This window comes from Crocuta crocuta, unplaced genomic scaffold (assembly GCF_008692635.1).
Source record: "Crocuta crocuta isolate KB4526 unplaced genomic scaffold, BGI_CrCroc_1.0 scaffold231, whole genome shotgun sequence".
In the NCBI taxonomy this organism is placed as follows: domain Eukaryota; kingdom Metazoa; phylum Chordata; class Mammalia; order Carnivora; family Hyaenidae; genus Crocuta; species Crocuta crocuta.
In genome coordinates this window covers 5,927,887-5,944,177 of record NW_027528357.1, presented here as the reverse complement: position 1 = coordinate 5,944,177, position 16,291 = coordinate 5,927,887, and the positions used below count along the sequence as shown (strand labels likewise).

Here is a 16,291-nt window from a genome sequence, read left to right as displayed (position 1 = left end):
TGATAGTACCATATATTCTCCTAAAATATAAGAAATACTATTTATATACTTCATCTTTGTAAGATGAGGTTTCTTTTTATCTATGTTATTTTCATGGTTTTGATAAGGCTATGAAATTAATGTGCTGTTTTCCTGTTCTTTCATATCCTCATGAAAACATTAAACAACTTTAAAGTATCTTAAGTCATTTAAGTAGCCATGATTACCTCACACATTTTTTTCAGTCATCAGTGCAAACATACGGATAGTCTTCAAGCAATTGTGGAAAACATTTATTTGTTTATTCTTACTGGATTTATCTATCATTCAGTTGATTTATTTTATAACAATTTAAATATGCCCCAAAATGGTTGGAAGTCTACATTTTTTTGACAAAGAAGATTTTAAAAGGCTTGACAACAGGAAATACTTCATAAACTATTGAAATGTTAAAAAAAAAAAAAATAAGGGTGCCTCAATGGCTCAGGTCATGATCTCACAGTTCATGGGTTCAAGCGCCCATCAGACTTTGCACTGAAAGTGCAGACAGAGTCTGCTTTGGATTCTCCCTCTCTCTCTGCCCCTCCGCTCATGCACGTTCTCTCTCTCTCTCACTCTAAAAATAAACAAACATTTAAAAAATTTAAATAATTACTTACTTTTTCCAATTTTCAAACCGTAATATAACTGACATTTCATTTTTTAAAATTTTTTAAATGTTTTATTTATTTCTAGGAGAGAGAGAGAGAGACAGCGTGAGCAGGGAAGGGTCAGAGAGAGAGGGAGACACAGACTCTGAAACAGGCTCCAGGCCCTGAGCTGGCAGTCAGCACAGAGCCCGACACGGGGCTCGAACCCACGAACCATGAGATCATGACCTAAGCGAAAGTCAGACGCTTAACCGACTAAGCCACCCAGGCGCCCCTAATTGACATTTCAAATGGAGACCATCAACCAAGAAAGCAAATGGGAATCAGAGTCAGCATCCTGGCCAAAGTCAGTAATCAAAGATTTGTTCTTAACTGAGCAGAGAGGAATGACCAACTGAGTAGTGACTGAGACTAAAGATCTAAAATGTCTAAACCAGATTGCCGATTATCTTAGTTCTTCTTTAGTTGCAGATAGGAAAACTCAATTTAAGCAAAAAAATAAAAGTAAAATAAAATAAAATAAAATAAAAACAACACAACTCTACAAAAACAAATAGTACAACATAAAAAAATATTTATAGTAAAGATAATGGATAGTTAGCGGGAAGTGTCAACAGTCCATCCATAACAGAAGCAGGAATACAGGGACTTAGATCCCAACAGCATTCTGTCTTGGCCTGTGATACTCTTTTCATACTCATTCTAGTTTCCTTTCTACAACTTGACTTTTTCCAGGTTTCAGAAATCTTCTCTGCTGACACCTCCTGAGATTGATATTATAGAGCTTCAGTCACCACAGTGATACTGACTCTTTCTGTTTTGATTCCAGTTATCTTTGGGGGGATTCTAATTAGCCTTACTTGGGCCAAATACCTATATATGACCCAGTCAATTGTTGCTGGGAGGTCAGGATACTATTATTGTACAAGCTTAAATTAAGTCTGTTCTCCATTCCTGGCCACAGTTATGGCCAGGGATGAGGCTACTGTCAGCATAGCTGCCCTCACTGTAATGTTGCAGATGGCAGGGTGGAGGAAAGGATAGGGAATTAAGTCTAAGCAGACATTCCCAGGGGCTCTATTCCAAAAATGGCATGGAGACTAACAAACTGTGATTCTACACAGAAGAATATTTTGGCAATCATGCAGAGATGTTTCTAACAATTTGAGTTTTTCCAACAGTGAACAATGCTATGTTGTGAGGTAGAAAGCATTATGTAAATAAAAAAGATTATGGATAAACTATAAAATCATTTATTAAGTGTTATATAGGAAAGATTTGGAAAAGTCTAAGAGACTGGACTGCATTATCTTCTACGATACACTTTGATAATTGATAATGCTTGGTTTATTTCATTGTAGCCATTCATTTGATTCATTTAGCAATTTTTAGCTTATATATTGTTTATGTCACTATGCAGTTTAGGATACAAAAGTATGAGACATATTCTGAGTAGCCATCAAGGTACTCACCAATTTGATTATATATTTTTAGTTAATACCAACAAATTTTAACACAACGTCTAAAAGTTACATGTCCATGAGACAATAAAAATATTCCTTGGTGTATTCCTGACCCTCCTTGCCTCCTTACCACATGTTCTGTATTCTAGCCATATACTTCCGGGCTGCCATTCCCTTACAAATTCTTTTTAGTCTACTTTTCCTTAGGTGTCTAATATGATGTCCCCCTCACTACAAAACAAATTTACTTACTCTTCCCTATACTTTTTTACTACTTCAGTGTCATATTGTACTTACCATAGAGTTTCTTAAATAATTGTGCACGTGTTTTTTCCCCACTGAATTATGAGATGGGAGAGGACAAGGATGTTGTCTTATTTAGTTTTTATAATCAAAGTGCAACACAGTAAAAACTCTAAAAACTTATTATAGCAAGATGAAGAGAGTGAACAGTGGGAAATTTTTAATGAGATGTGACTATAAAAATCAAAGTTAGAGTTATGTTAATAACAGAAAACAAAATAATTGTCATTTACATATAAAGACCCTACAAATGACATTTGCTCATAAAGTAGCATAATCTTGCCTTAAACATAGAAAAGATTCATATTTATAATAAAGTATAGGTCAGTATTCCAATCACAGATTCAAGGAAAAACATTTGTTTTCAATATGCAATCATTATGATCACTCTTTTTTACTGAAGTATAATTAACATACAATGTAATATTAGTTTCAGGTGAACAACATATTGATTCAGCAGTTCTGTACACTACTCATTGCTTACCATAAGTATAGTCACCATCTGTCATCACATAAAGTAATTACAATATTATTGACTATATTCCCTATGCTGTACCTTTCATCTCTGTGACTTATTTATATGTGGGATCTAAAAAACAAAACAAGCAAAGGTAGAAACAAAAACACAAGGCCAGACTCTCAAATACAGAGAACAAACTGGTGGTTGCCAGAGGGGAGGTGGGTGAGGTAATGGGTGAAATTGGTAAAGGGGATTAAGAGGTACAAACTTCTAGTTTTTGAATAAATAAATCATGAAGATGCAATCATTATAATCATTCCTGACAACCATTTTCAAGGTTATTTCAAGAAACAATTAAACAAATGTTGTCAAACAAAGCTCAACCATTAAAAACAGGTAATCTTACTCAACATGCATTTATCAGATATTGACTTTCATTTTAACCTAAGTTCCAAAATTTTAAAAATCCTAGTGTAGAAAATTTATAATATCACATAGTGATAGAAGAAAAGAATAAATTCTTCCTTATGTGTTGCTTTCACAAAGAACATTTATTTCTAATCTTTTATTCTTTACTACATAACTTGTAGGTTATATGTATTATATATTATATGTTGTACAATATATAAATTATGTATAATATAGAGACTATATAGATTATTTGGTGGAAATGTGGAAAGGATTGCCAAGTGGCAAAGAAAATTGGAAAAAGACAGGCATTTTTCCACATCCTTCCCACACATATAGATAATAATTTTGTTTATAAATCTTTTAACTCTATTCCTCTGATTCCTAATTACTTCTCCCTTCCTTTGATGAAACTCTATTGACTTTATATTATGTATGTATTAGATCCAATAGATTAGAGTTAAGATGCATTCAATACTACATCTCATGGTTTTACTAAAGCCAAATACATTTTCAGAAAGATTAGATATCATCTTTCTCTACAAATCAAATTAGAACTGGAAAAGTCAGTTTCCACACATATATTCACAAAGAAATCATATGTAATATTCTGAATTTGACTAAAAGATGAGCCTTTCACCTCTGGTAATTACTTGAGACATAAAGAATGACAAGCAAGTCAAATCAGCTTTTATGTTAAATTATTTCATAGGTCAATATCACGTATTAAGTTACTATTTCACATCAAACATTTTTACATTTTACATTTGCTGACAAAATATAAAGTACTAAGTCATTCATATTCAAGGACTACTTTATGTCTAAAATTTAAAACAGCAAATACTTATAAATTTGAAGCCTCAAAACTTTTTTTTTTAATTTTTTTTAAATGTTTTATTTGTTTCTAGGAGAGAGAGAGAGAGAGAGACAGCGTGAGCAGGGGAGGGTCAGAGAGAGAGGGAGTCACAGACTGAAACAGGCTCCAGGCTCTGAGCTGGCAGTCAGCACAGAGCCCGACGCGGGGCTCGAACCCACAAACTGCGAGATCATGACCTAAGCGAAAGTCAGACGCTTAACCGACTAAGCCACCCAGGTGCCCCGAAGCCTCAAAACTCTTATAGAAGAAATACTTTAATTAGAAAATACTGTCATTTTAGTATAAGACAGCTTTTGCTCCCTTCATTTTATTTTATTTTTTTTTGACTGTCAATAACTATTAAATACTTCTGCCTGTTTCTGATAGAGATTTTAAAGAATATAAGAAAATCTTGAAACACAATCTCGGCACTCCAAAAGTTTCCATTAATTTGGAAATATTATTACTAACTTTCTGAAATAGCTAGAGGAGTCTTGATATAAAGAAAACAAAATTGATAGTTTGAACTTAAAACATACCTCATATGCTCTTACTCTCACAACCACCTATGAGGTAGGTAGAATTACTGGCCCTGTTTTGCCAATGTCTTGTAGCTGGGCCAAGTAGAACTGGATTTAGCTGGGTAGTCTAGCACCATGCTATTCTCTAGGGAAGTATTATAACCAATGTTCACAGGGTGAAACAAAACTAAGAAAAGAGTTCTTACGACACTTCAATGTGCTATTATGTACAGTAACTCTTTAAAATAAGAATGAAATGTGTAGTATTTCCCAATCATTTGTAAAACTGTAAACCTGATTTTAGCAGAATCAGAGGAAGTGATTACAAAGTCTCTGAGACTATACAATTAGGCTCAAAATCAAATAGATTAAAAGCTTAGATATAAAAGAAAAAACAAACAGCTAGAGGAAATGTTATTTAAAAATAAGACGAGGGGCACCTGGGTGGCTCAGTCTGTTAAGTGTCCGACTTTGGCTCAGGTCATGATCTCGCGGTTTGTGAGTTTGAGCCCCACATCAGGCTCTGTGCCGACAGCTCAGAGCCTGAAACCTGCTTCAGATTCTGTGTCTCCCTCTCTCTCTACCCCTCCTCTGCTCATGCTCTGTCTCTCTGTCTCTCAAAAATAAACATTAAAAAAAATTAAAAACAAGTAAGATGAGAAAGGTCTCTGACCATAACACCAAAAAATGCATAAAGTTCTAGTGTTATGAATCCATAAAAATTTAAAACCGTCCAACTATTTAAAAAAAAAATCCCTCAGATCAGGAAGGAATTATTAAAATGTGGGTAACAAAAAGTTTCTGACTTAATATACAAATAGAAAAAATTGGTGAGAAAAAAATGAAATATTCAAACAGGAAAAATGAGCAAAGAACTTGGAACTAACAACCCCTAGACACACATACACACTGAGGAAAGAGAGGAAATTAATGTAGAAAAAGTATTTAATCTTCAGTAATTAATATAATAAAACTTTTTTGCAGAAGTTATAATAACTTAAAGTAATAGAAGAATCAATTTATCACATAGCAAAAGGTAATACAGACATGCAAACTGAACAAAGAATGTCTATATTGTAAATGGATATATTACCTGAATCCTATAGGGGAGAGAAAATAATATATGATAGAAATAATATATATTTCTCTTTGATAAAGGAAACCATAATTTTTTAAAAAGGAACCTCTTTTAATCAGGGAACCATATTTAATGAAATAGGAAATGTAAAGAAAAATCACTTTTACCTAGAAATTCTTTTAATTTAGGTGACCATGTTATGAGTCATTTATATTCACTAGTAATTTAAACTAGAGGATGTAGAATATTTGGTATGCACAGAAAGAAACTATTTGTTAACCAAAGTAAGTCTACATTTGAGATTACCTCACTGTTACAGTTAGATCATATGTGCTATGTTTTGTAATTCCATGTAAAAAGATAAGCATCTGCTTGTAATTTTTTTTCTTTCTCACTTAGAACGTAAACTTTGTTTTTTAACAATGTTGGTATACATACAGATAATGATGAATGTATAATCACATTAATGTATATTATGAATAATGGTCAATTTCCTGCCAAACTGGTGGGATGAGACCACCAAGTTGGGATTTAGTTGAGTTGGAGGAAAATTTTAAGTGTGGTATTCTTTACACAACTCAGTTTATAGACTAAGATCCAGGCTTTCTACATCAATAGAAGTATATTACTAGTGGAAAAAGTTGTTCTAATGGAACCATAGGTTTCACTTAGGAATGGCAGTAATATATATCTTCAGCGCTAATGTTAGTATTACCCTTTCATACCTTCTGCCCATACACATGCACACACATGCGTGCACGCACACACACACACACACACCAATACAACATTCATAGGTATACATACTAATAAGAGCTTTTCTTTTTAATTTTACACACTCTAGTATCCTCAGCAACAGAGAAACAAATTTCTTTTGAAAAACAATTCTAGTAACTTACCTAAAGTAGAACTGAACCTAGCAATAAGGAACACATTATCTCCATGCGGTTTCTATCTATAATTAATTCATTTATGATGTTTTACTAAGAGAAACTGTAAAAAATATTTTGGAGAATTGTTTGCCTTTTCCCATTGACTTGATTGCTTTTTAAAAGATATCAACAAGCAGGTGCCTTGAAAATTTTCAAATCTTTTGTCTATTAAGGAACCAAATGTTAAGACAACTCAGTTACATTGATTAATGTGGTATTTCGGTACAGAAAATATGACATTCCTACAGTTTTATTTATTGCCTTTATAAGAAAGGCTCTGATATTATCAACTTTTCTGAGGTTATATTTGAATAATGAAGAAACTACACAGTGTTCATTAACCTTCATTTAGAAATTTTAACAATACTCACCAAGATGTTTTGTTTATTCTTCTAGTGCAAGAGTATTCATTCTGCCTGTCATTGTGATGAACTTTGTAGAGTTTAAAGGCTGAATAATCTGAGAGGAATCCTGAGCTTTCCCATAGGAGATACTTTTAAAATTCTCTTGAGAACTGTTACCTAGTGCCGATTTTTCCTCTTTTGCAAAAGAATTATCCATTCATTGACATAGAGCCTCCAGAGTGTATCTGATTTTTATTTATCCAGATTCCCTAAATGATCTTCCCTAAAATGCAACTACTGGATTAATGCAAAGCATATGTTACTAAATAAGAAAGAATTCTAGTTCACATGAGCTACCAAGTTAAAATTTAATAAAAACCGAAAGACTACCTCTTCCTTGAATATGGCCTCCACAAAAGGTCACACGTTTTCCCCCCCACCTCCTATAGGTCTTCCAACACTAAATTGGAAACAGGTAATGTACTGCTGCCACTCACGCCTTCACCCACCATTCACTCAGTTTTCCTCTTCTTAGGTTCTTAACTAGAGCCCACTAAGTCATCTGAAGGAAAGGAAAATATGAGACTAAAACCAAACAGAAAATAAAGAAGAATAGAGTGAAACTTGACAATGAAGCTTTATTTCCCTCTAACTACAGCTTTAAGCTGTTAGTTGAAAAAATTTAATAAAATACTGAGGTTTCCTATTACATGTTTCATTCTACACAGAAATGTACCTTAATAGCTTCCCACTCCATGACTGGCCAATAATTCAACACAAGAGATTTCTTTGTATGGAAATGTATACTTTCCTATACTTTTGAAAAAGAAAATCAAAATGGATGTCACTGTGAGGTGACATTATGCCATGTCATTATGCCATGGGGGAAGAAAGTAAGTCTTCTATTCATGATTCCATTTTTGAAAGATTTTAAAATACAAACATTTGGGTTTTTTAAATTACTGTGATTTAGCCAAGATCTCAATACAAGCATTACTTAGTTATATTTTCAAGTAATTATATGATTTTCACTGCTAAATGATTTAAATTGTTAATGTTCAGTATAGAAATCAAAATTCGTCCAGTGGTATAGCTCTTGAGAAATATTAAGTCATGCTGGAAAATTAAGCCTCCCAATAATTTCCTTTCTTATTCTTAAATTATCAGCTAAGAGAAACAGTTTTTGTTTGCTACAAGACATACCAACGATATAAATAAAAATAAATAAATAAAAGCACCCAGTAAGAAATCTGTGCTTAGTGAAATAACAGACAAATAGAGAGCAAATGTGTAACCATCTGGAGAATAAGAAAATCAAAAGTAATAGGCAGCATTCAGAATTTATTACAAAGAAATTATGCCACGAGCTTCTTACTGCAGTTTTCTAGGGAAATGTTCAAATCAGTGGATAAAGAAATACATTATATACAACATATTTGGGCCCTACTGATATAATTTTATACATGGCCTCATGGCATAATACTTGCTAAGTAATCTAAATTAGCTTGGCTATAAATGCTGTCATACTGATTGAAAACTTGCTATCACACCACAAACAGCCAATCATAATAAATGACAGGGTTTGGTGGAATTGTCTAGAGCCAGAGGGATATGATACTGGGTCATCTTTGACAGTGTATTATAAAGTGCAAAGCAATTAATAAATCTAAAAGCAATTGAGATACCAAACAGAGACAACATAGAGGGAGAAAGGAGAGGAGATGTCATGAAAACTAAATAGGTCAGACCAGCAAAAGTTCATCATCACCTTAAAGAGGGCTAGAAGGTAGGATCCAGAATGGTTCCCATCATCATCACAAGAATAATTTTGACAATTCTACTCCCGTTTGCTACTTCAGAATCTAGATGGAGAAGGAAGAGGAAGAGTAGAAAAAAATAAAATGTTCTTTTCCGCTGTCTAAATCAACCCTTCAGAATGTACCCTGATATCAGCATCTCAGAAATCAAATCCAATTACCAGTTGGCATTTTCCTGCTGCATCATTGGATGCAGAAAGCATTTATTTTTTCTTTGAAGCTACAGTGCTTGACATGTGTTAAATGGCCAAAAAATTTCTTGCATGGAACTGTTGAATTCTGTGTGAGAGAATGTCTCCAGAATCTTAGTTTGAAGTGGCGATGATTAAATTTCTGAGCCTATTTTCTAGAGCTGTGCTGTCCTATACTAAAGACACTACCCATATTAAATTTTAAAATTAAAAATTCCATTCGTTGGCTATACTGGCCATCAAGGATTCAATGACCACATGTAGCTAGTGGCCACTGCCTTCTGGAACAGTGCTATCACTGTAGAAAAGTGTTTCAGACAATGCTGTCCTAGAGCATATCAGTAACTTAAGATAATTTTCCATACATATTTTCTAAACTCCATATTCATTCATTCAATCAGAAAATATTCACTGAGTATACATTATATGGTAGGTACTGAAGACACAAAAATAGACAAGACCCTTTTTAACCATGTAGAATCTTTTGTGGAAAGACCGTGAATAGTCACAATCCAGTGCCATCACAGAGGGTGAATTAGCAGAGAGCATGATTTGAGGCAAAAAGTGATCAAGAAGACTACTGACCAAGGTGAATATTTTTAAAATTAAGCCAGATAGAAGTAGAAATGGAGAGGAGAAGAAAGTATCAAAAAGTATTTAAGAGGCACAAATCACATGATTTGGTAAGAAACTGGATGTGGTAACAGAAGGAGGAGTCTAGAGGAACTCCCAGGTTTCCAGCATGAGGGAATGAATAGATGGCAATGCCATTATCTTCACTTGGGTCTGTGTAAGGAAGAACTGGGAATTTAGAGGAAAGATGACTATTTTAAGTTTATAAATGGTGCTTTATAATCCTATATGTGTGTCGAGTATTCTTGAGAAGACCTGAGATGAGCTAGAGGCTTTGGTACTATCATTGTGGAGCTGGTAGTTTGATGAGATGACACAACAACAAAGAAAGAAATGCAGACAGTGAGAGCCAAGAAAGTTAATAACGTTATCAATGTCTTAAAAATTTGCACAGAAATCAGAATGAATGGGATCATAGAAACCAAGGGAAAAGAGTTTTAAGAAGGAGCCAGCAACTTAAAGAGCTTCAAAAAGGTACATAATAAGATAAAAACTAAGAGAAAAAAATCTATTTAATGATTTAATATGGCAATAGGTAATGAATGACCTTAAATAACAGTAGCAAAAGTTAGGTAGCAGGAAGTCCAGGTGTGAAGGAATAGGAAAGAAGAAAAGGCATGAATAGACCACTCTTTCCAGAAAATGTACAGATACAGGATGTAAAGAGCTGTACTTGAATTGATAGGTAGCTACAAAAGGGGATGTTTATTTTGTTTTCTGGTTCTACTGTGGAAGAGGCTTGAGCATTTAGTTTAAAAGTTGCCATGTCCACAATGAGAAACAATGAAATCTGGCCATGTGTAGCAACATGGATGGACCTTGAGGGTGTTATGCTGAGCGAAATAAGTCAGGCAGAGAAGGACAAATATCATATGTTTGCACGTATAGGAGGATTAGGAGGAACTTGACGGAGGAACAAGGGGGAGAAGAAGGGCGGAAATGGTGGGGGAAAGGGAGAGAAGCAAACCATGAGAGACTCTTGAATGCTGACAAAAACTGAGGACTGATGGATGTGGGGGGAGGGGGGGATGGGCATGGAGGAGGACACTTGTGGGGATGAGCACTGAGCGTTACGTGGAAACTAATTTGACAATAAACTATTAAAAAAAAAACAAAATGATTAAGAAAAAAAAAAAGTTGCCATGTCCATAGGCTATTCATATAATGGGTTCATCTTAGCTTGTTTGGATTAATTACAGCTTATCTCCAGAGCTACTGACCCTTGGCCAACACTATGGAATGCATTAACTAAAGATAAATGATGTTTTAGAAACCATGGGTCTGTGAGTTGTTTCAGAGCAGGATATATCAGCCTGCCAGCACTGTTTAGTAATAATAATTGGATTTATAATTACATCTAATTTCAATAGAGCCTGGGGAGGGGAACTTTCAAAGTAAAAGCTGGAAACATAGCTAGAATATATCTACAAGAAGAGTTCATTACAAGAGATCTCCACCATGAGCAGATTTGGGTTTCCTGCAACAGGGATGTTTCAGATGTGCACCAGTAGTGTTTAGAGACCTGTCTGTACAGACTAAGAGCACCTGTATGGCCCAGATGTGGGAGAGTAAAGAAATCTGTGCCTGCAATCTCTGGACACTTTTCCATGCATATCTTCTGTTGTTTCTGTACTATATCTTTTGTCTGTAATAAAGTTGTTCTGAGAGCACAAACTGAGTAAACAGTTCCCTAAGGGGGGGGGGAGGAGGACTCTAAAGGTAATTAACACTGGCTAGCATAATGTTACTAGCAAAAATACTCAGCTCTTTGTCAGTCTGTCAGAGAATTTGTCACAACTGCGATCTGGGGGCTCAACAATTAGAATTCCTGAGGATAGTTTTCTCTTCAAGAAAATATTTATGAATAAAGTCTTATTTCCACAAAACAGATTTAAAAGAAAAATACTATCCAGTTTGTCTGTGAAACATCTTACTAACCATCAGTGACACCTGAATGACTGATTTTCCATGCAAACTATTTCAATAGTTTATTAAGAGAAGCATTCCACTTTAGGTACTCATACCCTCTTGGTTGTATTCTTCCACTGCCTTTTCAACCATCTCATCATCCCTCCACCTTCATCAAGTGATTTCACATGCCCAGGCACCTATTCCATTTCATTGGCTTGTGCTTACATCCAGGGTTTTTCCAGCATCCTAATGATGGATTAAATCTCCTCAGTTCACACTGAAAAGTCTTTAATTATCTCTGCTCACATAAACATCCAAAAAGTACCCAGGAAAAGAGGCCAGATGGTAATATTCATAGATACAGACTAAGATGAAACAGAGGGATAGAGTGATGAAAGTAGATTATCAGACAGTTTAATCGAGTGCCAGGGAACATATCTTTTAAATCTCTAAGATGTGGAATTAAATTCCAGATGGGCTCCTTACCAGCGATATGATCTTGAGAAGACTACTTCATGTATGTGAGCATCAATCTCCTCCCATGGCAAATGGTAAAAACAATAATGTCTCAAAGCGTTGTTGTGAGGATTAACATAACATATATATGCAAACTGTTTAGTCCACTGACCAGGATATAAGAAGTGCTTATTAAAGAGCTATGATTTAAATTCAGTGAATGAGAGTCACTAACAAATTTTATATTCATGAATACAATCTTAACCTGTCCAAATCTCTTCATATATCAGTTTTCTAATAGGAGGGTAGAATTAAACTGGCCTAAGTGAATTTCTGTGAACACGAGAGACTGAATATACAGAGGGACAAAAGCCAGACATACATAAAAACAGAATGCTAACCCACAACCTCTACACCAGCCAGCCTAGGAAGCCAAACCACAACCTGTGCAGCAATCAGCCCAGAACACTCAGGACTTTGTCAATTACTGCCAGCTTCCCTAATACCTGCCTGCACTTAACAACTCAGGACCAACCAGAGAAAGCCAGATAAGCCCTTCAAACCAATCACATAGAATATCCTGCTCCTAGTTAGCCCACCTCCAGCTTCCCCATCTCAGCAGCCTCCAGTCAGAGCATACCTAATGTCTTCTCTTTTTTCCCATGAGAAAACATTCCCACTCCCTTGTCTCCCTATGAGTTTCTGCCCTACACAAATGATAGTGGTGACTCCCTTGCTATTGTAAGCACTGAATAAATACCCTGTTTATTTTCATTGGGTGGTTTTTGTATCCATAGCATTATAAGTGAGGTTAAAAGTTCAGCACCGATTTTGAAATACCATATATTTTTATTAGTGTTATTATTGTGCAGAAAAAAACAGACATCATGATTATTAAGGCTCACCCATGCAACTGTCTGCTTCTGGATGTACTACTTTTCCACCAGGCATATATATAATCCAAAAGCTTGTGATCAGTCCAATTCTCTCCCTTATATCATTACCATAACACAGATTCTTCGAGTACTTCTGAGTATTCCAGCTGCTTAATCTCTCTGCTTTTCCCTTCTTACTGTACATTTTTCTGCCTTCCATTTTGTCTGGATTCCAGTGTCTAGCATTTTAGCAATTCTGTAGTCAATATTCTCATTAACCTTAAGTTTCATATGTCTAGATAAACTCTGGGTAGACAAGTACTATTTTTATTTGTTTTTTCCCAGAAACGCTCCTTTCTTTAAAAAAGAAGGAGGGTTATTTTCTTTTCAGAAACTGTTTGCCCACATTATCCACACGTTTCAGTGGATTGCGGACAACCACAGTAGTCTTAACCCCAACATGGGTGCTCTAGGAACAGTCAGGTGAACAAACTGAGATCCAGGAGACTCATCCCAGGGCAGTTTTAGATTTTCTTGTTATCTACAAGGTTGGGAATTTCTGAGCCCAGAGCTCTTGGCAATCATAGTTCTAGCCTAGTGGAAGTCAGTATGAGAATGAAGTCCATAACCAGAAGGAAAAAGAAAGAGTGTGTGCAGATATCATTCACTGCTATCGGGAAGAGAGAAGAAAGAACAACCTCTGAGGATATAGTGACAAGTTAGTTAGTTGACTCTGAGGTTATGTTGAATCTGAGGCAAGAGCAGAAGAGAAAAGGCTGGGTTGTGTATAAGAGCTGTGACAATTACCAACATATGGGACTTCACTCAGGTAAAATCAGTTACGTTCAGACTCTTTGATAGTTCTGAAAATTAGCTGGATATAGTTAATAAAAAAAAACCCTTAAGAATGCAATAATAAAATGAGCAGTATGTATTCAGGATAAAGAAATATTCCAATTTAGGGAAGAAATTCACTAGTCTCACATAAATGTCTAGAGTATAATTTAACATAAACTAAGAGCTCAGAATCCTTCAGGTTGTGATCCTTCAGGATGGCAATTAGCCATTCATCTGTCTTTGAGTTCTTAACTTTGGTAAGTGGTGTCCTAAAGTCTTTTTGCCACAGTATGACCAAGAAATGACTGGGAGAGGGGCTGGGAGGGAAGGATATCTCTTGGAATGCTGTGTTTGGGTCAAGATGCCCAGACAGATCATGCTATAGTAAGTAGGCCTGGGAGGTGACCAAGTCAATTCACAGATGTTTACTGAGCATTCAAGAATGTCCAGAAAGAAACTAAAAATCCTTTAACTGAAAGTGAGGAGACCCATAGTCTCCTGGATCTGAAGCTTGCTAATTCTCAGACCTTGGCCAAGTCATGTACCAACTGTGTGCCTCATCTTCCTCATCTGCAGAAAGGACATGCTATTGTGAATCATCTTACTTGAGGTGCTGTAGAACAAATAAAATTTCCAGCCTCTGCCCTGAATAGGTTGTGCAGTATTTGGAAAGACACTTGACAGATAAAATATCAAAAAAAGAAAAACAAATAGCAATTCAAAATACTACTACATGAGCCACCACCAGGAGGCCTTATAAGCAAAATAAAAAGGTAGAAATAATTCTTTTAAAAGAATAAGAGCCTAGGGATGCAGTTCTAGACAATGTGAAGTACAGCCGGGTGGCCAGTGGAGGGAGACTTTACACCCCTTACCCACGCCACCGGGATTTTTCTCAAACTCGCCGAGCGTCAGCCTTACCTCAGCCTCCCGGAAGGGATTAAGGATTGACCCAAATGGGGTGTAACTTGGGGCGCAGGCCTGGATGCTGCCCGTGGGAGCCGTTCCAGCGGNCCGGGTCGGTTACCCGGTGTCCGGGCAACCGCGGGCGGGAGGCGGCCCGCCCCGGATCTCCGGGCGCGCGCTCCCTGGGCCTCCCGGGCGGGTGGTTTCCGCCCCAGACCAGCCCATCTGGGGACTCCGAGCGCCCAGCACCCCCGCCCTCGTGCGGCCACCTCCGTGCAGTTTTCCCTTTGTAACCTACACGCCCGACCATACTCCCTTTCCTCTTCACTGCAGAGAGGTGTGGGCGCGAGTTAATGCCTTCCCTACAGTACTTATGTCGAGAATCAAAGGATCACAGACTTCAACTCGAAGATAGGATTTTGTTTCTTACTCTCCGAAGGCGGTTTCTGGTATCCTCATTATCATTTCTATCAAAGGGAAGCCTTCCCGCGCGTTTCTTTGCCCCTTGGTACAATACAAGAAAGACTAAGTGGTTTGCTTTGGTTGTTCCTTCTAAGGTGACTTTAGTATTGAAAAACCCGAACAAACTATTAGTGACGAAACGGAAACTTTTTTGTGTGTCCAGAGCTTGAGGTGGGAAAGCAATGAATTCAAGTCATTTTGTGTAAGGGTCTATTTCTAATGAAAACCAATTTTTGAAGTACGGTTCATCTCGTAAAGTATAAAATATTTGTTTCCTCTTCAGTGAATATAAGCACTGTGACCTGAAATAGCCTTTAAAGGTCCTAGGGGGTCACCAACCGGCCCTCTTGGATGAAACTATTAGATGATAAACTAAAGATGGTGTAAAACATACCATCAGGATAAGAATTAGTATTCTTACACAGACAAATCATAATTCCAGGCAACACTGAGAACAGGCAAAGGCCTGCCAAGGTTAAGTGATCAAAATCTATTACTTTAAGAGGCAGTTCAATTAATAATCCTTTACAGTGGTGGGAAATCTGCAAGGCCACACCTGGAATAAGATCATTCCAGCCACTGATGTAAAAGAGGAAGCAATAACAAGCAAATTAGAGAGAGGTCTTAATCTTAAATTAATATATGCAGAAGCAGAGCTCTTTTCGTAATAAAAAAACAAAAAGTAGATTCCAGAATGCACTCTCTACTTTCCCATATCCTTCCATTAATTATTTAAATTTGACATGTTAGCAATACAATGTTAAATCTAAATCAAATGAATCATTTGCATACCATTAAATACATATTCATGAGGGTTCAAAGCATCTATGTGAATATATTAAAACAATACCTAGATTTTTCTCCCAGAACAAAACTTTGCCTACTAGAAACTTCATTCTTGACAATTTCCTCTTGATTAGAACTCATTGATAATTGCTATATACATATTACAATAGAATTCTGAGATGAATCACAAGGACCCTACCTCTTGGTATACATGACCTGCCTAGTCCTTTGGACTTTAAATATGATGGATTTTATTCTTTTCATTAGCTCCCTATATGATACAATTGATTTTAACAAGGGAAACATCTAGGGTGATTTGAACCTAATTGAGTGAACTATTCAAAGGAACTGGCCTTGAGGCACCTGGGTGGCTCAGTCTTAAGTGTTCTACTTCAGCTCCAGTCATGATCTCACTGTTGGTGA

The 16,291-nt window shown here is 36.2% G+C and overlaps 1 protein-coding gene across 1 annotated transcript in view; it reads right to left on the bottom strand.

The window, feature by feature from the left end:
- CCDC178 (coiled-coil domain containing 178) overlaps positions 1–14,716 on the bottom strand; it is a 422,000-nt gene extending 407,284 nt beyond the window's left edge. Inside the window, exon 1 of the mRNA XM_077753827.1 lies at positions 14,636–14,716. The gene's annotated coding sequence lies outside the window, so the exon portion shown is untranslated. The remainder of the gene's footprint in view (positions 1–14,635) is intronic.
- Between the last annotated feature and the right edge of the window lie 1,575 nt (positions 14,717–16,291).